The sequence below is a fragment of the Marmota monax genome, unplaced genomic scaffold (assembly GCF_021218885.2).
Source record: "Marmota monax isolate L192 unplaced genomic scaffold, Marmota_monax_Labrador192_F-V1.1 WCK01_AAM20220418_F8-fsc00057, whole genome shotgun sequence".
NCBI classification, from domain to species: domain Eukaryota; kingdom Metazoa; phylum Chordata; class Mammalia; order Rodentia; family Sciuridae; genus Marmota; species Marmota monax.
The window spans coordinates 2,440,701-2,447,410 of record NW_026693933.1 but is presented as its reverse complement, the minus strand read 5'-3'; the positions used below and the strand labels follow the sequence as shown (position 1 = coordinate 2,447,410).

The following is a 6,710-nucleotide window of genomic DNA, read 5'->3' as shown; positions in this document are numbered from 1 at the left end:
TCTGGAAGAAGCTGTTCTGCCTCAAGATTGTAATACAGAAATCCTGCCTGAGCTCTTTGTCTAAGGGCTTGCAGTGTCAACTCTCACTTGAATTTTCAGCCTGCTGGCTCATCTTGCAGATTTCAATCTTGCTGATCCCTACAATCGGTACCAGTCATTTCATTAATCTCTCACTCTCAGGATTCTCTGGAGAACCCTGGCTAACCTTGTATCCAACAACATTGCTTTACTCATTTTCTTAACTAATAATTAGATGTAGATTATTTTTGATTTTCTGACTGTGAAGTGTAACATTTTATTTCCTTTCTTGTTTTACTATAATTGTTTGGGTATCCAGTGAAATATTCAAAATCAGTGCTGATAATGGGATATCAAGGGGAAGCTTTTAGTATTTTATAATTTTGTATTTTGTTGTGGATTTTGTAGATACTTTACTACAGAATGAAATTTTTAAGAAAGTTTTATAAAGATTCTTTTTTCTTAATTTTTATTGTTGGTTGTTCAAAACATTACATAGTTCTTGACATATCATATTTCACACTTTGATTCAAGTGGGTTATGAACTCCCATTTTTACCCCGTATACAGATTGCAGAATCACATCGGTTACACATCCACTGATTTACATATTGCCATACTAGTGTCTGTGGTATTCTGCTGCCTTTCCTATCCTCTACTATCCCCCCTCCCCTCCCCTCCCCTCCCTTCTTCTCTCTCTACCCCTGTCACGAGCAGCTTCTCAGCCTTGTCTGGTTACCAGGAGTTCCCTTCCGGATATCTGCACTGGACCCCGGACCGCGACGTACGCGAACACCAAGCACGAACTCGATTGCCTTTTGAAATGCTGGTTTATTCGCACACCACACAAAGCAATACACGAGGTGGCTGGCTCACACTGCACGATCTTACTCTCAGGCGATGAGAGTTGATTGTGAGCAAATACATGGAGTTTCCCTCGCGCTTATATACTCTATATGTTTACAACAAACTTGTTTATGTCTAACTTATCTAACATAAGCACACTACCTAGTTACATCATCAACTTATCTAACATGGGCATACTATCTAGTCATCCTATAACCAAAAACATGTTTACAACTAAAAAGTCACTTAGTCACTGCAAAGTCCAAAACAAGTCCAAAACAAGTCCTTTTGCTGATTCATGTTGTTTATTCATCCTTGATGTTTACTCCTGTCAACCCCATATAAAGATTCTTAAAAATAAATAATGAAAGCTCATATGTGTTCAATAATTTCTTTTTATGCGTGTAAAATCAAAATAATATAATTTTTTTCTTTATCCCATTAATGTTAATTGAGCCAACCTAGCATTACTGGAATAATCTCCTCCTGGCTGGAATAATTTACTGTTTTCATATTTTTCTAGATTTTTTTCACATTGGGTTTTATATTATTGTCGATTATTGCTTTGCAGCCCAGGAAATGTGTATTGTTGTGGTGGTGCTCAAAATTTATAAAATATTCCATATTTGTTTTTCTATTTTTCCTTGTATTTCTGTGAAAGCATATGATTATTTATTATGTTATATCATTCTGATCACTATGAAGTTTTTTTAAATCTCTACTAATGTCTGCGCCTTAGAATACACTTTGATATCAATATCATTAGAGTAGTTTTTTCAAATCTTTTGACTTGTTTTCCGCTTTTCTTACTTTTGTTCTTTATTTTTAACTATTTAATTTTTACTTTTAACTATTTTTACACATCTTGGACAAGCATGGAGTTGTTGCCATTTGCCGCAGTCTGGCTGGGCACAAATGCCGCAGTCTGGCTGGGCACAAAATCACGAGCCACCACACAGCTTGTAGATTCAAACAGCAACTCTTTATTCCTGAACTCACACCAGCCGTCTACAATCACGTTCTGGGGAAATCCACGTTCTCTGCCCAAATCCACTCCTACTGGGCTTCTATCTCCCAAAAAATACTGTCTGAATCCCTTGAGAACTCAAGGGGAACTCAGGCAGCAGGATACGCCCTATTCCCAGCAGGAATAATCTTAAACCTGGAACGCCCTAAACCCCATTATCCTAAACCGGGAACACCCTAATCCCGGATCTGCCCTGGTCCTTGAGCAAGGTCACCTAACTGCAGTGTCACTGCAAAATGTCCTATTTCCACGAGTCCTTCCACTAAGCAACATGGGATACGCTGGCAAGGAAATTGTCATACCTACTTGGCTAATGGCTCCCAGCAGCCATTGTTGATAAATTCAGTCAGAGAAATGTTTGCCTTTTACAGGGAATTTAATTCCATTAAATTTTACTGGATTAGTTTTTACTGATATTAATTACATGTTTTTGTTTGAATCTATATTTCCCTCTTTGCTTGTGATATTTTCCATATATAGGTATACACATATAGCTGTGTGGATGTGTGTGTGTGTATACATATGTATGTATGTATGTGTATATATATACATATATATGTATATATATGTTTCCTAGCTTCTTTTGGTTTGAATTTTGGAAATTATTTTATTTTAGCCCACTAGTTTGAAATGTTTAAGTGATTATATTGTAACCAGAGTTTACCTTAAGTATGTGTAAATTTTAACTACTATTAAAGACTAGCACATCATGTCTTAGTGGCTTAAAACACAATATTTTTTCAGAGTGAACAAATGACAAATGTTATTGAAAAATATCCTTGGCCATGAGCATATAATCGAAATAAGCCATCATAAGAATGGAATTTTCTAGAAACTTCATTTTACCCCAATAATGTATATTTTCCTCACAGTAGACTTTGATACTCTGTTTGCTTTAATATAAGAGTATATGTTGGTACCCACTAAGAAAAATTAAGCAAAAATGAACAACTTGTATTAGTTATCTTATGGAAGACTCTATCCTTGACTCAACCAACTTCTGAAAACTGGGATGAATAAAAGGAGATTTGATCCTGGATATTTAAATCATCACCTGCAAAGAATGAAAAAACTTTGGTTTGTGTGGAGGGGGGTGAGGGAAGGAGTTAGGTTTTGGGGATGAGAAAGATGGTAGAATGAGATATCCTATATACATGTATGATTATACCACTGGAATGACTCTGCACTATATACAGCCAAAGAGATGAGAATTTGTGCTCATTTGTGTATAAAATGTCAAAATGTATTTTACTGTAAAATTAATTAATTAATTAATTTAAAAAAATCATTACCTGCTCAGTTCTATTTTATGTCTCAGTATTACAGTATTTAAAAGAGCCAGATTCACTAAAGTGGGTGTTTAGAAATATACATTATTTCATTGACTGCTTTTTGAAATCATGAAACATTATCAGAAATGTACTGCATTTGGTGGAGATGAAAGTTGTATAACTTTGGAGTTGGAAGATCTCTGTCTCAGTGACTCCTTTTCAGAGAAGCCAACCACATTGATGGGCACAACAAACTAGGCATTCAGGAGATGTGTATTGTTATTTTGGTGGTGGATGTTATGAGTGCCTCTGGTTTTCAACTGTTCTTGCCTTAAGAATGCCTATATCTGGTCTGGGGATGTGGCTCAAGTGGTAGCGCGCTCGCCTGGCATGCGTGCGGCCTGAGTTCGATCCTCAGCACCACATACAAACAAAGATGTTGTGTCTGCCGAAAACTAAAAAATAAATATTAAAAACATTCTCTCTCTCTATCTCTTTCTTAAAAAAAAAAATGAATGCCTATATCTTAGTCCCAAAGGAATGGAATGTGATATAACTGGGTAGACAGTTCCTTCCTTTAGAAAAGGTAACTCAAGATATAATCCTATATTTTTAGTCTCTTGCTCCTCTAAAACCACAGTTAAGAAAGTAAAAAGGCAAGTTCCAACCTAGAAGAAACTTCACAACATACATATCAAACAAAGTCAATTACAAATAGAATAAAGAATCAACCACAGACTTGACTAGACACCTCACAAAATATTACAAATAGTGAATAATTATACAAAAACATGATCAGTATTAGAGAAACTAAGATTTGCAGTAAGACACTACCATACACCTATTAGGATGACTGAAATCAAAGAGACTGTATCAGTATTTGTGAAAACATGAAACAATTGACAGCATCACTTGAGGTTCTTGCTAAGGTTGGAGAAGGCAGTGCCTACCAGGGCCATCAGTATTTTATCCCCATCCTTGAGTTCTTCACCATGTGGTTTGGTTTCAATTTTAAATATAATCTGGAAACATCTCTTAAAGTGCTACAAAAATTCTGTTGTGTAAGGAGAGAGTGGTCCTAGTAGGGCTTTGAAAACTTCCTGTAGTCCAAGGGTCATGAGCAGTAGTTCCAGAGTTTGGTTAGTCTAGTTTACAATCCACCCTGTAGATTTCTTTGAGTAACATCCTGGCATGGTTGGGTTGGAGTCTAGTTCAGCACTGAGGAAGTTGCCATTGGTGGTCTCAGCAACCAGTGACAACCCAAAGCCTGGAGATATCCCAGAGGTGACTCCTTTCCTGTGGTCTGTGTAAATATAGATGTTGGGCATGAACTTGTTGAAGATGCTTCTTGCAGAATCTGCAATCTAGTGTTCCATCTGAGGTGATAAATGTATGGAGTATGCTATTCCTCTGATACATTTAATTTTTCCTGGATCCATGAGCTTAATGGGTTTCAGGACCTTACTTTCAGGACAAGAGAAAACCACTTTGCCTCCTCCCCTGGAGGAATTCTTCATCACACAATCTTTAGCTCCAAAGATTCATCGCCAATTGCAAACTTTCTCTCAACAAAGGAAGAGCTGTTACCTTGAGAACATCAACCAAAGGGTCAACTTAGTCATTGATCATTCCTCATACCGTGCTCATTGGAATGTAAAATGGCACAATAACTTTGGAAAACAGTTTAGCTATTTCTTAAAAAAGTGAAAATATGTTTTCTTATGATCTGAGCATCCCACTCCTTGGTATACAGCTAAGAGAAGTGAGATTATATATCCATACAAGGAATTGTACCTAAATACAAAGGATTTTTACTTGTAGTGGCCCCAAACTGGAAACAACCCAAATGTCCATCAGCAGATGGATTGCTGCAATACAAGGGAATGCTCTCCAGAAATAAAAAGGAATTAGCTATTGAGACACAAGAAACAATGAGTAATCTAGCATTCAAGGGTAGCTTCATGTTTAGAGAGAGTGGCTATAAATAAAAGAGCAATTAATTATGAAGACATTGACATTTAAGAATGAAACAGACAAACTGGAATGCGACTGCTTAGAGTACTGAAAGGAAAGTTGATCTTTTTGGTAAGTAGTTATCCATATTAGTGAATCCACAGGTTGTTTTAAATATATTTACCTGAATATACATATAACCTTATATACATAAGCCTTAGTGTGTGTACATTTCAAATTCAACTATTTTCATCTGATGTTAAGCAAATGTGAATGACCTGGCTGTATGATTTATAGTACCCGGCCAATGTAAATGTGTAACAATTTTGAACAATAATCTTTTCATAAATAATGTTGATTAAGTTACATGGCTTTAAAGCATTTTGTATTAACATTAAAAAGCTTCACACTAATTTCAACAGCAGAGTTTTAGGCAAAACCAATGTGAACAAAGTTGCATAGTAATTGGTCTCTCTTCTTTATTTTTGTCTATTAACTGCTCTTTGCTTCTAATTAAGCAGAACTTTCTTGCTTTGCCTTCCATCTCTTGAAGCATTCCAATTCTGCTAGGCTTGTCTCTGCTTCTCCTCTGCTCACCCTTCAAGATTTCTGAGGCAAGAAATTTCCAAAAATCAGAAGTCATCCTTTGATGGTTATCGTTAGTGTGCTTAGCAAGTGTTTCAGATTCCCCAACTTCAGGTACATACTGGTTGTACTTGCTGGCCCTTTCATGGAAAACCATGTGACTGTTGCTGGCCAAGGAGTTGAGGCAGAAGTGATAGGTGCCACCCTGGAAGTTTAAGCACATGTTATAGCAAGAGTCTTTCAGGAATCCCTTTTTCTTTTAGAATGATAGTGAGAAAAATCTGAGAGACTGTGGTGAACCAAAGTCCCACTGCAGTGATAGAGATGTGATGTGAACCAGAACAATAAAACCTTTATTGTATTAAGTTGCTGTCACTGGAAGGTTATTCCCTATCACAGCACAGTGCAGCCTGTCCTGACGGACACAGTAACATATTTTGTAGTAGCATTCTATGGAATTAAATTAATCTTTGTTTTGTAATCCATAGGAGTGACTCTAATGGTAGATTTTTCTGCTATGGGAAAGGGAGCAAACATTCCTATTCTGGGAACTGATTGGGACAAAACCAAAGCAAACCAGACCAAACCAACAACAAGAAACACCTCTACATGATTTGCAAAGCATCTTGTATAAGCAGCTGCATATCCAACCTACCTACAAGGTTGATTGATGCTGATGGTTAGTGTTTTGAATCTCTAATTAAAAATGAAAATGCAAGGTGTCAGCTACAGATTTTATCTGCCCCAAACACCCTTTTTAAATTTTCTTGGCATTTTGATCCTCAGACATTAGCCAAATATTTAGGAAGCTGATAGAAACCATTCTATATATAGAATTAACTACTTAAAGCACAAAATGGATGGAGAGTTTCTTTCTTCTTGCTTTAATGAATGTGATTAGTATAAAATTAAGAGGTCAGAGAAAACTATTTTGCAGTTGTCAAAATACTTAGTCAAGCATCTAGATTGATAACATTGCCTAACTCTTCCTTCACCCTTTCCCCGCAAAAA

The 6,710-nt window shown here is 36.5% G+C and overlaps 1 pseudogene; it reads right to left on the bottom strand.

Annotated features, from left to right (window-relative positions):
• Positions 1–4,069: 4,069 nt before the first annotated feature.
• LOC124106012 (RNA 3'-terminal phosphate cyclase-like protein) lies at positions 4,070–4,790 on the bottom strand (annotated as a pseudogene).
• Positions 4,791–6,710: the final 1,920 nt, after the last annotated feature.